Source organism: Podarcis liolepis (genome assembly GCF_965112155.1).
Source record: "Podarcis liolepis genome assembly, chromosome: 9".
Taxonomy (NCBI): domain Eukaryota; kingdom Metazoa; phylum Chordata; class Lepidosauria; order Squamata; family Lacertidae; genus Podarcis; species Podarcis liolepis.
The window spans coordinates 25,077,804-25,094,474 of NC_139564.1; the positions used below are offsets into that span (position 1 = coordinate 25,077,804).

General features: G+C 46.8%; 1 long non-coding RNA gene across 1 annotated transcript; it reads right to left on the minus strand.

The window, feature by feature from the left end:
* Nucleotides 1-12,047: 12,047 nt before the first annotated feature.
* LOC310686498 lies at nt 12,048-15,002 on the minus strand. The gene is made up of 3 exons (XR_014515960.1): nt 14,953-15,002; nt 14,144-14,224; nt 12,048-12,917 (listed from the first exon to the last, which is right to left on the minus strand). It is a non-coding gene; the product is annotated as an uncharacterized lncRNA (long non-coding RNA).
* Nucleotides 15,003-16,671: the final 1,669 nt, after the last annotated feature.

A 16,671-nucleotide genomic window follows, 5' to 3' on the forward strand; every position in this document is an offset into this window, starting at 1 on the left:
TGGGGTGAGCATTAGTGAGCTGCCAACATGTGTATTTCTGAGCCCGGAGTATTGCAAAGTGCCAGCATAAGCTGACTATAGCTGCTGTAAATCAGAGGGATGCAAAACTTATTCACTTCTGATGCATATCTGCTCTGAAGAAAGCCCCACCCAGCATCAAGGGGCTTACACCCAGGCAAGGGTAAAGGATCGGAGGGCAGTTCCATTCAAGCTGTCATTATACAGTACTTATAAAAACAACTCATTCTTTTCTTTTCATATGCTGGCTACATACCTTCTAAAGCGTGTTTGCTTTTGCAGAAAGGTTGCAGTAGCATTGTTTGTTTAAATCTCAGACCATTTTAGGCACTGTATACTCTAGCAACAAAGAATAAAACTACTGAAGAGGACTTTTGTGGGCTGTGTGGATAAAGTGTTATGCATAGAATGCATTTTGATAGTCCATGCTGGCTACTGACCTGTGTCGTGGAGTTTTCATCTGTAGGGTTAATCAGCCCTTACTAGGGTGTCAAGTAAAATATACTTAATATGGATTAAGAGAGCCTGTTTTGGGTTGAGCCAGTCTTAACCTTGTTTGAATAAGAGTCAAATGCAGTATGTTCACATTACTTTTGATCAGTGCTAAAACGGTCTGAATAGCCTTAAAATGGGCTAGCTAACCTAGATTAGCTAAACATAGCTTAATTACTCGTGGTGGTGGGCAAACCTTCCCTATAGACAAACCCTCTAATTATTAACTTAAAATGTGCATTAAATAGGCATTACTTAACCTACCAGAGCTAATTAACCTCCTGAGCTCAGAAAGTTAAGCTCCTAACCTTTGCTCAAAATAATCCTAGAGCGGGAAAGCAATGGAGGCTGTAACTCAAACTGGACCATATAAATACAGAGGAGGAAGCTAGTATTTGTTTGGGTTCTTTAAAAGCAAAATCTGCTTGCTTGCTTGCTTGCTTGGGGTCAAAATAAGAGCCTCTTTCACAACAGCTGCTGGAGAAATGCTCTTTTCTATAAGGAAGAGGACAAAGAGTGCTCTTATTCCTACTCTTCCTAGCAAAACAACGCCTCCTGGTTTTCCTACCTGTGGGTGGTCATCACCACATGACTGCTGCTTATTCCAAAGCAGGGGTGGATGCCAGAGAGAGCCAGGACCGTACATCCAGACCTAATAAACACACCAATTGTCTGTAGTTATAACACAGGTAGTAACCACTAATTAGATTCTATACTCTCCTGTCAGGAATGTTTATACAACCAAGCTCTGCACTCATTCATAGCCATTATAGTCTGTTAAAAAAATACTACCGTTTCTTATATACGTCATTGGTTTCAGTGAGCGAATCAACCCCTTGTTCATGGGGGATTATATAACACCTTTTTTTCATTATGACATTTTGTTTTTATTTTATTTATTTGTGTGTGGAGGGGGGTTTCTTTCATTACTAACCACTGTGGGATCATCTGGATGAATGATGAGATATAGGGAGAAAACTCTAAATTAATAAACTGTTGGTAAATATACATACCAATTAATGAAATTATTATATTGTTGGTAAATATGCAAGCCAGTGCTGCTAATGTGAATTCCACCTCTTTGATTTCATTCCTGTAAGAGGAGGCAAGGCTGTCACAATCTGTTTTTCTTTCCATGAAGACTTTATGCCTCTAAAAGCTCTGTGGCAGGTAGAAATTACACACAAGTGGGTGAAATTGTTCTCGCTTCTGCAATACATCTACTAAAATTGGGACAATTCAGGAAAAGCAAGAATGGCATACAATCAGGTAGCTCTCCCATCATCTAACTATTGAACACCTAGGAGAGCCTTGACAGAGGGATGCGCACAAGCAAATTTCTGTGTTATCCTCACTATTCTTTTTTAAGACCATTATTCATTTGCTAGTAGCAAGAGTGCTGAGCGTCAGGTAGTGTAGCTCTGTAGCAGAGCATATGTCTTGCATTTCAAAGACCCCAGAATTAATCCCTCCAGATCTACACTCCGGGTAGGGTAAAGAAAGTCCCCTGCTCGAAACCCCCCCCCCCCAGCTGCTGCCAGTCAGCGAAGATGCTGCCGAGCCAGGCAGGCCAATAGTCTACGGTAATTCCGTTTCTTGCGTGGAATGTAACCAATTTATTCACTGAAGGGGGGAATAAATAATAAAAGGAGGCAGGTTTGTATTTCCTGCTATCACCGTATTGGTGATTGGGTCATCTGCAGAAGATGCTTCTTCTGGAAAAAGAATGATGATGTGGGTATGCATACAAATACGAAGGAAGGAAGGAAGGAGCGAGCGAACCCGTCCATGGTGAAGGAATGAAGACAAGTTCCACGGAGGAACCAGCCACGCGGATAACTCTTACCTTGAACCAGGCTAGATTCTTAGCGGAAAGGTTTAGTCGAGCGATCCCGGGGAAGGATCAGGCCTTGCAGATGCAGGGGGCGGGTTGAGGAGGGAGACTTTCCTAATCCTAGCAATTTTAAGGAAGATCGGTCCGAGCTGTTGCAAAAAGAGGGAGAAGTTCCCCCATCTTCCGCCGGTTTCGCGCTGCAACTTTTTTCGCCGGGTGTGCGCGTGTGCGCGCGCCGGCGCTGAGTTCCCCTTTTCATGAATGGGTGGGCAAGTTCATGATAGAACGCTGGGGATAATTAATAAGGATGATGAAAAGAACGCGCCGCCCGGCAGTCAGCGCGAGCAGAGGAAACTTTCCCGGTCTCTTAAGGAAATGGAACTGCCCTTCCAAGTTCAGTTGATCGGCGGTCCAGCCAGACAGGATCGCTGGAGAAATCTGCTTTGTCCTTTGCCTGCTTAGGCTACAGCCCCATATCCACTTACTCGGGAATAAGCTCTGTCGGAAATCCGCAGGACTTACTTTCGAGTAGGCGTGTTTCGGATCGGATGGCGCCGTTACAAGCCTGTAATTCTTGAACGTCTTTTTCAAACGTGTCAGCGCCGATTACATCCCTAACTAACCTTGGGCTTTTAGAAGCTTGTTTTTCTCAGATGCGATGGGAGAAAACAGCTGGGAGGAATTTTACCGCTGAGTGTTATGCAGTAAATCTCGTTTTGTCCAAATAAATTGTGGATAGGATTGCGGTCCTCGGCGTGAGTGGGTCATTTTTAGGGAAAGGATGCGAGCATAGCAGATTTCTGAGCCCTGGCAGTAAAACCGAATTCCTCCGCGCAACGCAATCCTATGCAACTCAAAAATAATCCTCATGGTTTTGAATGGAACTTACTACCAGGTACTTACATCTGCACAGGAGCGCACCCTTGGTGTCCGTTTGCAATCCTATGCACACTGATTTGGGAGTAATCCCAAATGCAGAGCAAGCATTCATAGGATGCGAGTGGGTTGCAGCAAGACCCCATTCCCTAACTGCCTGATTAGAAGCACAAGTTTTCAGAGATGGAAGAGCCTCTGGGAGATCAGAAAGTCCACCTTTGGCTCCATGCAGGAGTCATCTGAAATATACAGTTCTTCAACTCTATATTCTGAGGTGAGCAGTCTTAACAAAAGTCAGTTTAGCTACTCTAGGAGAACCAATAATTTGAATCCAAGCTTTTTACGTTCATTCACAGAAGATGAAGGAATGATTCGCTCCCCCCGCCCAGGTCCCTGCAGACGAATCAGCAGTAATTCTTCTGAGTTAGGCAAAAGGCAATTCTGTGCGGGTTTATTCCGAATTAAAGTTCCCCCGAATTCAGCGCAATAAACCGGGCAGAGTTATGCACACTTGCAGGAGTGCAAGCCACAATCAACGGAGTGGGATTTGCTTCTGAGCAAACAGTTACAAGCGTTCACAGTTCATCCGGATTGCGAGTACGGGATCTTATGGAAGTACCCCGAAACAAAAGGGATGGGGGTTAGCAGAGAGAACTTTCCAAAAGGAATGGGGGGCAGACATTGAAATATTTGACGCCTTATGGTGCAGTTGTCTAGAACTGAAGCCACTACTATTACTCCAGAGGAACGAATTGGAGGAAAGGAAGGACACACTCCTTCTAAAGTGGTGGTGGTGAGTAGTCAGATGTGGACTGCCCTGTCTGCCTACTCTAGAGTAGCCCCAGGATCCTCTCTAGCCCATAATCCACTTCAATGCAATTCTCCGTCAGCATCGCTATGGTCCTCTGGGGTTTTAAATTTCATTTCCAGCTTATTGACTGTTGAGAAGCCTCCGTAAGACTTTTGTGCGTCTAAACGGAGCTGTGGTAGCGTTACTAGTGGTAATACTGATGGTGTCATTCAGCTATTGTGGCCTTAGTGGGACAAAACAACCTCAGACAGTCGTTTAATAGCGAGCAGCAACAGCAGCTTTCTTGTTTTTCGGGTGCAAATATTTAGTGGAAACGTAAGAAGTCAAGTCGAAAGGATTAAGTGCATACCAAGATTTATAGAGCTACTTTTATGGGACCTTTTACGAGAAACTTAGAGATGATTCATTTTTATATGTAACATTTTACACCGCAATGCAGCTCCCAGGCTGTTAATGTTCAACAGAGTTTGGGGGCTGGAGAGGAGCTCCGACGCACACGCGCGCGCGCGCGCACACACACACACACACTTTTTCTTTTCTTTTTTTACAGGTCGGCTTTTATTTCGCCTTGGAAACCATTTCAACTATCGGACTCCAGGAAAGGGTTAAGGGGTTAGCAAGACTGTGTTTTTCTTTTCCTCCCCCTGTGTTTACATGGCTGGCGGGTCCCCTCAAAGAGGAATTATGAAAAAGAAAATAGTTTCCACCTGTAAGCCTGAAGGCTGATCCTAAGGCTGCGGTCCCTGCGCACAAGAGAGGGAAGGGGGGTTCCACTGGGCTCTGAAGATTTCCTTCCTACTAAATATAGAAGCCTAGGATCTCATTGCGCGGCAATGTGAAATTAACGGGACACGCATTTTTTGCAGCTTCAGCCGTTGCGTGCTTACTCAATGCATTCAATAGGACTTACTTCTGAGTAGACATGCATAGGTTTTCAAGGCCTGTTGTAAGCCGTAGTGAGCGCAAGTGGGCTTACTTCCGAGTAGACACTCAAAGGAGCGGCTATAATTAGGAGTGTCCTTCTGCGCGGGTTCAAGTCCAATTGGAGGCGGGGGCACTTCGAAGTTAGGGCGCTTAGTAACATCAACTGACTTCGAAAGTAAGTTCCAGTGAAATTAAAGTGGCTTCGTCCCCAGGAACACGGCCAGGGTACAAAATGAGAAGTCAGTCTCTCCACCCAGTTCCGTAGGTGCTAGGGCGTCAGTCCCCCTGAATTCTCTGGGGCTTAACTTCTGAAGGCTGGATTGGTCTGACGGCTGCCAACCACTTTAAGCGACTTCTCTTTGAAACCAATGTCGGGGGTAAACAGATTATGATCGAGCTTAATTGGGAAACGCAATCCTTGGCGTGCATTATTGAGACTGTCCCATTAAATACTCTGGATTTGCCATAGAATCAGCATCCATTAAAATCCCAGTTGAGGGCGCCGGACGCCAGATGATTAAACCACGCGGTTGTATCATATGATTCCAGGTGCACGTTTACTTGGAAGTAAGTCCCGCTGCGTTCAGTGAGGCTTACTTCCAGGTAAGCCCAAACATTTATCTAATCAGAAACCAGCCTCGTTATTTTCATTAGGAGTTACTTGCCCAACTCAGCCCGATCCTATGTTTACTCGGAAGTAAGTTCCAATAAATACTCCGGGACTGCTTTCTAAGACACTTTGGGTAGGTTTGCAGCCTGCGCAATCCTATGCATGAGTACTCAGGAAGAAACCCCGTTGTGTTCGACGAGACTTACTTATAGGCAAATGTCCGTACAATCGCTGCCTTAGGTTAACCAAGCAAAATCGGTGCGTTAGATCCATTTGGTTGTTAGGGCTTCGATAGGACTGCGTACCTTTCCTGTCTCAGGCGATGGGAATGGGGTGGAAAGATTTACATTCCCCGAGAAAAATGACAGAAATCTGGCCAAACGTTTCACTCCAGGTCCACTCAGGAAACAATGTTCAGAAGAAAGTAACGTTAGACTCCGGCTACTACTATTGGAGCTACTACTATTGGAGCTACTACTATTGGAGCACATACTACTATTGGAGCACATTTTCTGGAATTAAATCGTAGCCTAGGCAAAGTCAGACAACTCTGAAGTAACATTATATCCCGCTGCTATGGCTATGGAGCAACTACAGACATAGCGCATAATTCGCGGGGAAGGTCTCCTGCGCAAGGCCCGTTGAAGTCCACGTGAACTGCCCAAGAAGTTCACACGTACGAAGAGCCTGCTGGATCGGGCCAATGGCCCATCTAGTCCAGCATCCTCTTCGCGGAGTGGCCAGCTAGACAGCACGTGGCGTCCACCGCTTACCTGGCTGCAGAGACAGAAATAATGTGGAAAGTTTTAATTTATTCCAGACAGAGCGTTGGAAACCTGAAGTCCCATTTGCCTCCCGATACAAACATTTAAATCTCCGCGGCTCTAATGGATTCCCTTCCCCATGAAAAGGCGCAGCTGGTCCGTACACATATACCAAACCCCGCAGAAAAAGGGGTGGGGTGGGGCGCGTTTAAGCCAATGTATTGCAATCGAGTTCCAGAATCACACCCCGAACTTGTGAGATCCAGGGGACGTTGATCTCAATGGAAAGATCAACTTGCAAGTTCAACAAAACACCGTAGGATTGCAACTTAACTGCGTAGTAAATTCCAGTAACTCCCTGGAGACTTACGTCGCAATCCTATGCATAGCTACTCAGTCTTAAGTCCTGCTAAGTACGATGAGACTGCCTGTGGATAGGACAGTAGCTTTACTCTTTGGTAAGTGCATTTAGGATTGCTGGCTGTGACTCATGCATTGGGAATTCGGCTGATAAGCTGTCTTGCTCCTCTGGAAACTTTTTTTAAAAACACCCCCCCCCAAAAAAAAAAACCACATCACCCTGTCAGTTTGGAAGAGGAGGAGGGCGGGAACGCAGAGGCGCCTCTTGGGCGGTCAAGAGATCGAGGCAAAAAGTCATTTCTGCTATGGGACTCGGTGTTTTGATTCTGGCGGAAGAAAGACGACCTGACTGCCGTCAAGACTAGGGTAATTCTGCACAAGACAGTCTTCAAATGTTAGGTACCCCCTTCCTTTCAGCTTAGGCAACAAGCTCTCGCTCGGAGTCTCTTTCTCTCTTCAAAGGCTTTCCCCTAAATTCTACTGGGCAAGAGAACCAAGTGTAGACCTCACATTTGGGGGGACTTGGGCTGTATTCCTATGCACGCGCAGTAGGGCCTGCTTCAGAGTAGATATGTAATGCAATGCATAGGAAAGCACACCATATAGCAACGGGATTTCTTGGTAAAAGCCCTCCAGTCTCAGGACTATCAGAGTCTGGACAGGGACCCAAATCCAGTGCAGCCCCGGCAGGCAACCTCAGGTTTCTGGCTAAATATAAGCCTCCAAGCCTCTCTAGCCAGCCCTCTGGAGATTTCTCAGGCCACACCCGCTGTTCGAGTCACACTTGTTTTTCCCTGCTGCACCTCACCAGCAGCAGAGACAGCCCTGCTCCAAGGCTCCTTGAGTGTTTTGGCCTGGCTGGAATGTGTCCTTGAACTGTGATAAAGCCTCTTGTTTACTTGGATGGAGAGAGGTGTTTGTAAAACACACACACACAGAGAGAGAGACTTTTGCATGGCTGGAATGCAGTCTGTTGTACAAAGGCACATCTGTTGCCCCACCCACTTTGCCTCTGGCCCCACCCACTGCTGGCAGGTACCTCCTCCCAAGAATGAGGCAATGCAGCCAGTGGATTCCATGCCCCTGCCATATAGTATGCCCCAAACTCACCAGCAACAATGCAATCTTTTACATTTCTATGCAGAAGGAAGTCCCATTGAATTCAGTAGAACTTACTCCCAGGCAAGGGGTAGTAGGATTGCACCATCTGTGTGCTAGGTGGTTGCTGTAGACAGCAGAAATGCCATGGCTCTGAGGTTTAAGATAAAAGACTGAAGAGTGCTCAGGAGTAGGTGAATGGAGTGTGGGGCAGAGGAAATTAGGGCCTATAGACATAACATCTGCCCAGAAGTAATAATGGAAACTATAGCTCTATAAGGGGGGATGGTAAGGGAACAGAGAAGTCTCCAAACTTTCATCAAACCATAGTATTCAAGGTTCTTCCTCAATGTGGCATAAACCTAGTATGTATAAGTTTGTGGTCTGCAGAGAGATGTGATACAGAAGTTGTTTAGGAAAGTCTTTCTTCAAGGGATTGCTCCTGAGAACTTAGAGCAGAAAACAGACACAGATGTATTAGTGGAAAAGAAGAGTATACTCTTGACATATGAGTTAAGGAGCTGGGAATCACAAGAGGGGAGCACTGTTGTGCTCATGGTTCTGCTTGATGGTTTCCCATAGGCATCTGATTGGCCACTGTGAGGACAGGATGCTGGACTAGACGAGCCTTTGGCCTGATCTAGCAGGGTTCTTCTTCTGTTCTTATGACTGAAGTCTCAGGGACAAACACCCATGGGTGAAAAGAGGGCAAGGAAGCATGGCAGTGGGAGGGATTTGGGAGAAATTTATGGAGGGAGGTTGCAAGAAGACCTCAGGTAAAAAGGTAAAGGAGAGGTAGAGTGCTTGCTATTAGTTATAGCAGGATAGTCAACATGGTGCCCTCCATATGTTATTGGACTCCACTTCCCATCATCTTTGACCACTGGCTATGCTGACTGGGGTTGATAGGAGTTGGATTCTAACAGCATCTAAAAGACACTGTGTTGGCTACCCAAATGCTATGCTTCTAAGCATGTTTAAAGCTGTAGTCTATACTTGCTTACCCAGAGTAAGACTCAGACTCAGCATTAGCCATTGGATTTGCAGCAGTCTTACTCCTGTTGTGAAGTCAAGTGGGAAGAGAAAATTGGTCCTGAGAAATGGCTTAAAGGTAAAGGTAAAGGGACCCCTGACCGTTAGGTCTAGTCGCGGGCGACTCTAAGGTTGTGGCGCTCATCTCACTTTACTGACCGAGGGAGCCAGCGTACAGCTTCCGGGTCATGTGGCCAGCATGACTAAGCCGCTTCTGGTGAACCAGAGCAGCGCACGGAAACGCCGTTTACCTTCCCGGAGCGGTACCTATTTATCTACTTGCACTTTGTGGTTTTGAACTGCTAGGTTGGCAGGAGCTGGGACCGAGCAACTGGAGCTCAACCCATCGTGGGGATTCGAACTGCCGACCTTCTGATTGGCAAGCCCGAGGCTCTATGGTTTAACCCACAGCGTCACCCATGTCCCAAGAAATAGCTTAGGTGTTTCCTATTCCATCCAGAATTGTTCCTGAATATCCCTACTTCCTCCAAACTCAACATTTCACCCTTCAGCTCACTACCTACTCTACAAAACCCTATTTCAATAAACAAGATCACTGATTTGTTTACAGGGCCATTGTTCTGCCCTTTGGCTTCAGGTTAGCCAAAGGAGACTCTATCTACTGGTTACTCAGAGATATGCTCATCATTTGTACAATTGAACCCAGGAAGAAACATCTTCTTGTTTGTACACCACATCAGAGGGCCTAAGCGATCAAGGGGCCACAGGACAATGTTCTTTACACCATGTAGGGCAAAGGTCTCCTCCTGGCAAGGCAAAGCAACTGGGAAGAACAATAGCAAGAAGAAAGAGGGGAAGGAGTAGGCATCAAATTTTTCTGTTTCAGTTGTCACAGTAGATTTTCTGATGGGGATCAGGGCCAGGCAGACTTCAGGCTTGTGGAAACTACTTTAAACACCCCCACACCCACCAGAGATCCACTAACTCTTAAGCCATACACACTGGTACAAAACAGTAGCTTAGGAGAGTGGCCAACATAATCTTAGAATAAGGAACTCGGTGCTCAGAATCAGTTTCCAAAACTGAGAGCTCCCAGTCTGTCACTCAAAAATCCACTCCTGGTTCTCCTCACCCCAACCTTTTTCATCTCAGCCACCTGATTTGGTGGAGAGAGGTGATTTGTTGCTGCTGCTCCTTGCTGTTCTACTTCAAACCACAGACTACCAGTAGATTCCAATCTACCTTCTGCCTAGGGCCTTTTAGATACGTGTACATAAAGCTCCTTTATTTCCATGGGACCAAAATGTCACATAGGTAGGGCATATGCAAAAGAGGAAAGGGCTCCTACCTCTTTCTGTGTTTTCTTGCGAGCTGGTAGTTTCTCTTCTCTATCACTACATCAGGTGCAGGAGCCCTGTTCATTTTTGCACCTGGCTACCTCAGTTCCATTCACAGTGGCAGTCAAATATTTGGATTTAACTCAATTTGATTTCACTCCAGATGTCCTTTTTATTGCCCAGTCATGATAATTTGTGCTCATGATGGTGAGTTTCCAGTTGTTGCATATCCACAACTTCTAAATGAAATCCTGTAATTTTTCATACCACATATGTTCCTTGGTTTTGTGCCACTTTTGCTGTATTGTAGCGCAAGAGGGCAATAATCCGGTAACATAGGGAAAGCATAGCAGAACAAAGACATCAATGGGATGGAGCGTGGACAATCTAGTCAAGATCCTCCATTACTATACTATTCCTGCATTAATGGTATGTTTCAGAATAGACTCACATGGAAAAGCACTGACAGCGAGGGGCCGCCCTAGATCCCATGGGTAGTACCTCATTCTTAACCTTTCTTTAACTTGAAAGAAAGTGCCATGAGTTCTAAGGGGGCTTACATCAGACTGTTAAAAGTTGCAGTCCCATGAATCTGGGAGGAAGTTGACAGAAATCATTATTACTTCTGAGTAAGCACTCATGCTTGGAGGGCTGGGCGGCTGACCCCCCCCTTTGTTCGCTTATTTGATACTAAATTGGCTTATCAGTGGTACTTACCTGCAGGTAAACGTGCATAGGATTGGGCTGCAAGGCAGCTAGCCTAAGTAGCTTCCTCTCTGGTATCTCCTTTATTACCTACCGGCTACGCCTTGACGTGAGTGGTCAGCGGGACTTATCTCCAGTAAACCTGGAAATAAATTTCATTGAAAGAAGATGTGGTGGGTGGGGTACAGCTCTACTTGGATTAAAATGGGAGAGGGGTGAGGCTAGATGTTTGCAATTTTTGTAGGAAAAGGACATACTTATTGGCATTGGGCAGTGATTGTCAACCTACGATTTAAAATCTGCTGCACTTAATTTGCGGACTGGGGAGGTGAGTGTTTGCAATGACTGGGCATTGCCGATTCATAATCGATCGATTCAAGTCATCCGCTTGAAGCCTCTCAGAGCTAAACCACCAGTCCACCTCCATCGGCTGAAGCGGGGTTGTTCGGTGGATCCCACACAGTGGCCGGCGTGTGAAATGCATTTTAGACAAAAGCGTAGGACAATCCGATCGTGCGCCTGTTTACTTAGTAACAAGACCAGCCGAGTTCAACGTGACTTAGTACACTGGCTTGGGACAGAAGGCTCCGATGTGAGAATAGGTAACCCTTATCTAAGCTGATTTGTGTCTTTTCACTTTAAGGAGTCTCAGTTCGCTTTAAGGAGTCTCAGTTCGCTTTAAATCTCTCTCCCTCTGTGTGTGTGAGTTTTGAGACTCACTGATTGGGACAGGAATGGTGCGTGTGTGTTCGGTAAGTGTTCTTGCTCACCCCGTGGGAGGGTGAGGAGGTTCAGCAATCTAATTAGCCGAGTCTTCGTACGGATCTGGAAAAGAGTAAATCTTTCCTGGTTCGTGGAAGATTAACTGTCCCGGCCTACCGGGGGCGACTATTGAGAGTTACGTCTGTCTAGTCTGCGTATCAAACCAGGCATTTAGCAAGCCAAATCATATGCCCTTAAAATATTTAACTATCACTGCATTAAATGCACCTTTAAAGTCAGTTTGCACAGCTGTGAATAGAAATTAGATTAAAGATTGGACACATATTTCTCCGGACATATATTTCTAATTGGGGTGGGAAGATTCTGCTAATAAGAATTGTATTTCGAGAGATACTCAGGTATGCATCCTGTATGTCTGTGTGTAGACATTGTGTGTGCCATGCACTGTTAAAGCTGACGTGAAAAGGTAATAAAACACAAAACCGCACATTCTTCTTCAGCGATATTCACTGACCGTCAATGAGATAACACAATTTGGGAACAATTCAGAGATTATATACGTACTTCATTTCCCGTGTCCAAAATTTGGAATTCTTGTAGATAGAGCTGGATAAAATATAGTTAAAGTTGTTGCCTGGTGAAACCTCCAGCGGGTGGGTGTGTATATCGTGGGAATGCAATGCACAATTTACATTTTTAATCCATTTAACAACCCAATGAAAAGTTCTCCTCGTCCCTCCCCTAATCCTTGCAAGTACGTTTTGTCCTTCGTAAAATAAATTCCCTGGCTTTCGCGGACTCTGTTCCTCTGGTTTTTCTTCCCTTTATTATCTGTTAGCTCTTAAAGCTCACTTTGACGTTTTACCTTCCGTTAAGTGCAGACTGTTAAAATGCCGAAGAACCGAAGCTGTAAAACAACAGCGAACAATAACACCGCTAAATTGTGAAGTGTGTTTCCAGGAACGTAATCCTAACAGTTTTACGGGCGAGGGACAAAGAGAGACCCAAAACTGGTTTCTCTTCGTGCTTTAGGATGCCTGAAGTGTGCCCCGATCCTAAGCACGTTTCCTCGGAGATAAGCCCCCTGTGTTCAACGAAGCTAACACCCCCTCCCAAGTGTGTGTACATACAAGCTTTAAAATATGATCTTAGTTTATTGATCCAGTAATCCAAGAAGGAGAGGAGGCGATCTTTCTTTCTTTCCGTCGTCAGGAGCAGGCGAATGCCAGGGAAGATGGAGGAATAGGCAGCCGCTCGCCGTTTGCCGCTGCAGAAACATCAAGAAGCCACCCAAGTCTCTTGGCTTTTTTTCTCCTTCCAGCTTTTAATTCCTTCCCCGACGAAACGTGCTGGGTTCAGCCGAGCCGAGCTCCTGAAGGCAATCAATAGCCCGTCTATATTCATAAAACTTTCAAAACATCCGCTCTTCTTACAGGCCCACTTCTGTCCATCCACACACGCACGCGGGGGGGGGGGCGTGCCAAGATCTCCCTTCAAACGCTGCCTGCCTACTTTACAGGGAAACCAGCGGGGGGGGGGCGGAGCGGGGAGCAGCGCGGAAAGTGACGCCCCTCGACGGGAAGGGAGGGGAAAGGAGTCGGGCTTCTTTTTTTGTGGATTGCGATGTGGATTCCTAGCCAGACAGCCCTGTTTGCTCGCACCCGCCTTTGGGGTCAGCCGCTCGAATCTCTCGCCGGCATTTCTAATAGAGTCCTCAAGAGAGAGAGAGAGAGAGAGAGAGAGAGAGAGAGAGAGAGAGAGATGCCACAAGTCCAGCCGGTTAATTTATGGCTTTGGGGCTTTAAGACCTGCAACTTGGGAAAGCGATGTTTTCTTCTTTTGAGCCAGCTTTCTTCTCTGGCCTTGCATATTCTCATTCTCTCTCTCTCTCTCTCTCTCTCTCACACACACACACACACACACACACACCCACACACCCACACACACACACACACACACACACCACGTCGTTTCTCGGTCTTACCTTTTGGGGTTTTTTTGTGGTGGTGGTTATTTTTTGGTTTTTGGTTTTGCTTTGAAACGTCAGAAACACAACCACCGGACGTCCAAGGCCCCCCTGTGATTTACTGCCTACTCCAAATATAATCTCATTATTATTATTTTCCTTTCTCAGGAAAAAACGAGCCCCCTCCCCGCTTTCCCTCGGGCTTTTATCTTATTAGACGGGGCAGAAGGAAGAGAAGAAATTCCACTCCCTCTCGGGAAGGGATTTAATTCAGGGGTTTTCTGGGATAGGCAAGGGGTACTTTCTCCCCCGATTTCTGGCTGAGCTGAGGAGCGCCAGAGGCTCCTGAGAGGGGAGATGTCGCTTGATGCGTGATGTGTTGTTGTTTTTTTTGTGTGGGGGGGAAATAACCACAGTAAAGGGTGTTGTGGAGAACGAGGGCATTTTCCCTTTCTGCCTAACAGTGGGGGGGCCCCGAGAAAGTGAGGGGGGCAGAAAATAAGTCTGGTGCGGTTCTCGCCAAGCTTACCTGGGGATTCAATGGGGCTTACTTCGAAGTAAACGTATGCAGAGTCCCCTTCTCTCCTCCCCCCCCCACACTCCCAAAGCAGAAGCAATTAAAAGGAACTTACTTCCGAGTAGTTCCGTGCGTAGCTCCAGAGATGACCCGATTTTCATCGTCAATCGGCCCGCCCGGAAATGAGATACGAAGTCTGTGGTCACGAAAATATTTTTGAATGCATGAACTGGCTAAAGAAAGGGCGAGAGCTCCGTCGGTTATCAAATGCAAGCTGGTAGTCGTTGAGAACAATTGGCTTAATAATTACCATTCGTTTAAACACAAAGGCGCACAAGCACGCACAGACACACACGGAGAAATGCCGCCAGGCTCCTCTCACGCTCCGGTCGGAAGTGTTGACCCGAGGAGAAGGACGATCGATTGAAAAACCTGGCCTTGGGTCAAGGACCTTGGCATGTTCGAAAGGCCCTTCGGCCCTCGCAAAGGAGGGAACAGGGGTTCCTTGGGCCTTGCAGGAAAGTCCTTATTTTGAGGGACTCCTTGGGCTTCTCTCTCTAAGAGAGAGAAGTAAGGAGACTGAGACGAATCCATTCCCTTCCCCGCCCCCCTTTTTTTGGAGGGGGGGGACATGAAAACAGATTGCTAAGATCCCAGTGTGGTTTAGAGGACAGCAGATAATTTGGGTGGTCTCCAGCTAAATCTTACTCGGATTAAACCCATCGAAATGAATACGCCTAATTTAGTCATGGGTCTACTCTGAGAAAAACTTAGTTGGCTTCCACCCTCTACTTCTGTTGGGTTTCAGTGGAACTGAACTTCCAAGTCAACCAGCCTGGTGGTGCAGTGAAAGCGTGCTTGGATCTTGTCCCCACGCTGCCATGAAGCTCACAGGGTGACCTCGGGCCTCTCACCCTATCCTACCTCATAGGGTCTTTGTGAGGATAAAATGGAGTTGAGGGAGAACCAGGAACTCTACCCTGAGCTGCTTGGAAAGAAGGTGCTGTTTGAATGAATAAGGCAAAATGTTTGGAGTCGCCTTGGATGCTTTAGTTGAGATTCCTGCATTGCAGAGGGTCAGACTAGATGACCCTCGGAGTCCCTTCCAGCTCTACGATCCTATGATTCTGTAAGTGAATTCAGGTGCACAGGCTCTTCCGAGTCCTCTTGACCCTTCCTTTATTACCTCTCTCTTCTCTGCAGTCTCCATGGGGTGGGGGCCTTTTGTAGACTTGAGGGATCTAGTGTAACGCCCTCTGCCCCCCAAAAGGAGAAAAGGGGGAGGGACGGAAAGGGGGAAAAAAGTTAATCTGCAGCTCCTGGCAACCATAAATTAAACGCATTATCTGGTATCTACGTTTTGAAACCGGGAAAACAAAGGCGCATTTGTGTGTTCTACCTATTGGTAAGGTTACAGCAGGGCGGGGGGGGGGGCGGGAGAGGAAGAGAGACAGAGAGACAGAGACTTGGGGAACGAGTGGGAGGGGGAAGAGGGTGGCCAGTAGCTTAACTCCTGAGATGCGCACCTAAGGAACCCTTTCCCACTCTTTTTAAACCATCTCTCCTCTCCCTCTCTACTGCTGCTGCCCGCTCCGGGCGCGCGCCGTAATTCATCTTGATTTGCTTACCCCCCACCCGCAGACTTGCAAAACTATAATCCCGTATCGTTTGGCGAACAAGCAGTTTGAGAATGAATGGGTCAATATCTCTACGCGCCCAACACAAAGAGCGCGACCTTTCCCCCTCGGCTACAGATTGCAGGACAAGCCTTCTGAAAGGAGCTGCTCCAGAACCAGCGACCCTCTCCCGGATTCCTCTGGCGGAGCTGGACGCGAGGCGCGGCGGCGCTTTTAGACACAGCAGGCTCTGGTTTCTCGGTTTCTGCAGGAGGGGTGGGGGTGATCCGTACAGGTTTAAGGAAAGAATTTCTGTTGGTTTGGTTTTTTTTAACTCTCAGAAAGGAACAGATGAGAGAAAGAGCGGTAGGAGCAGACAATGGAGAGACAGATAAGAAGATAACCTGGCCGTTTTATTGATTCAGTTGTTATTATTCGGCACAAATAAGGCAAAGTTAAACAAAGTTTAAGTCCCAGTGATTTCACTTGGATTTAAGAGCGTCGTTTAGAACTCTCCAGGAGAAGCTCTGAAGAGCAGTTGCCGGCCAGTACTGACGCAGCAATGGTCTGTCTCAGTATTCGGCAGCCACCTACGTAGGGCCTTAAGTCAACAGGGCTCAGAACAGAGGTGGATCGCGTTCGTGATCAGTTAGGTTAGGGCAGTAACAGCAGAACCCAGCTCCTTGGGAGGAGAACGATCACCTTATGGGGACGACCCTTGTAGAGATTGAACTTCTCACCCCCTTCCTACCTTCCTTTACACCGCCATCGACATATTTGGGCTGCAATCCTGTGCACAGCTCCATTTAACTCAGCTGGGCTTCCGTCTGAGTAGACATACATAGGACTGCACCAACAAGACTAAAAATGAAAGGCGTAGAAGACGTATTTGCTAGTAACAATGGACTTTTGTGGTTGTATACGAGCGAGGTGAGCAGGCAGGTTTCCTCCGCACTCACCAGAAGGGAGGCTGGAGATCAGCAGCCGGACAATATGTGGGGATATCCCTCTATGCGCTTCAACGGAT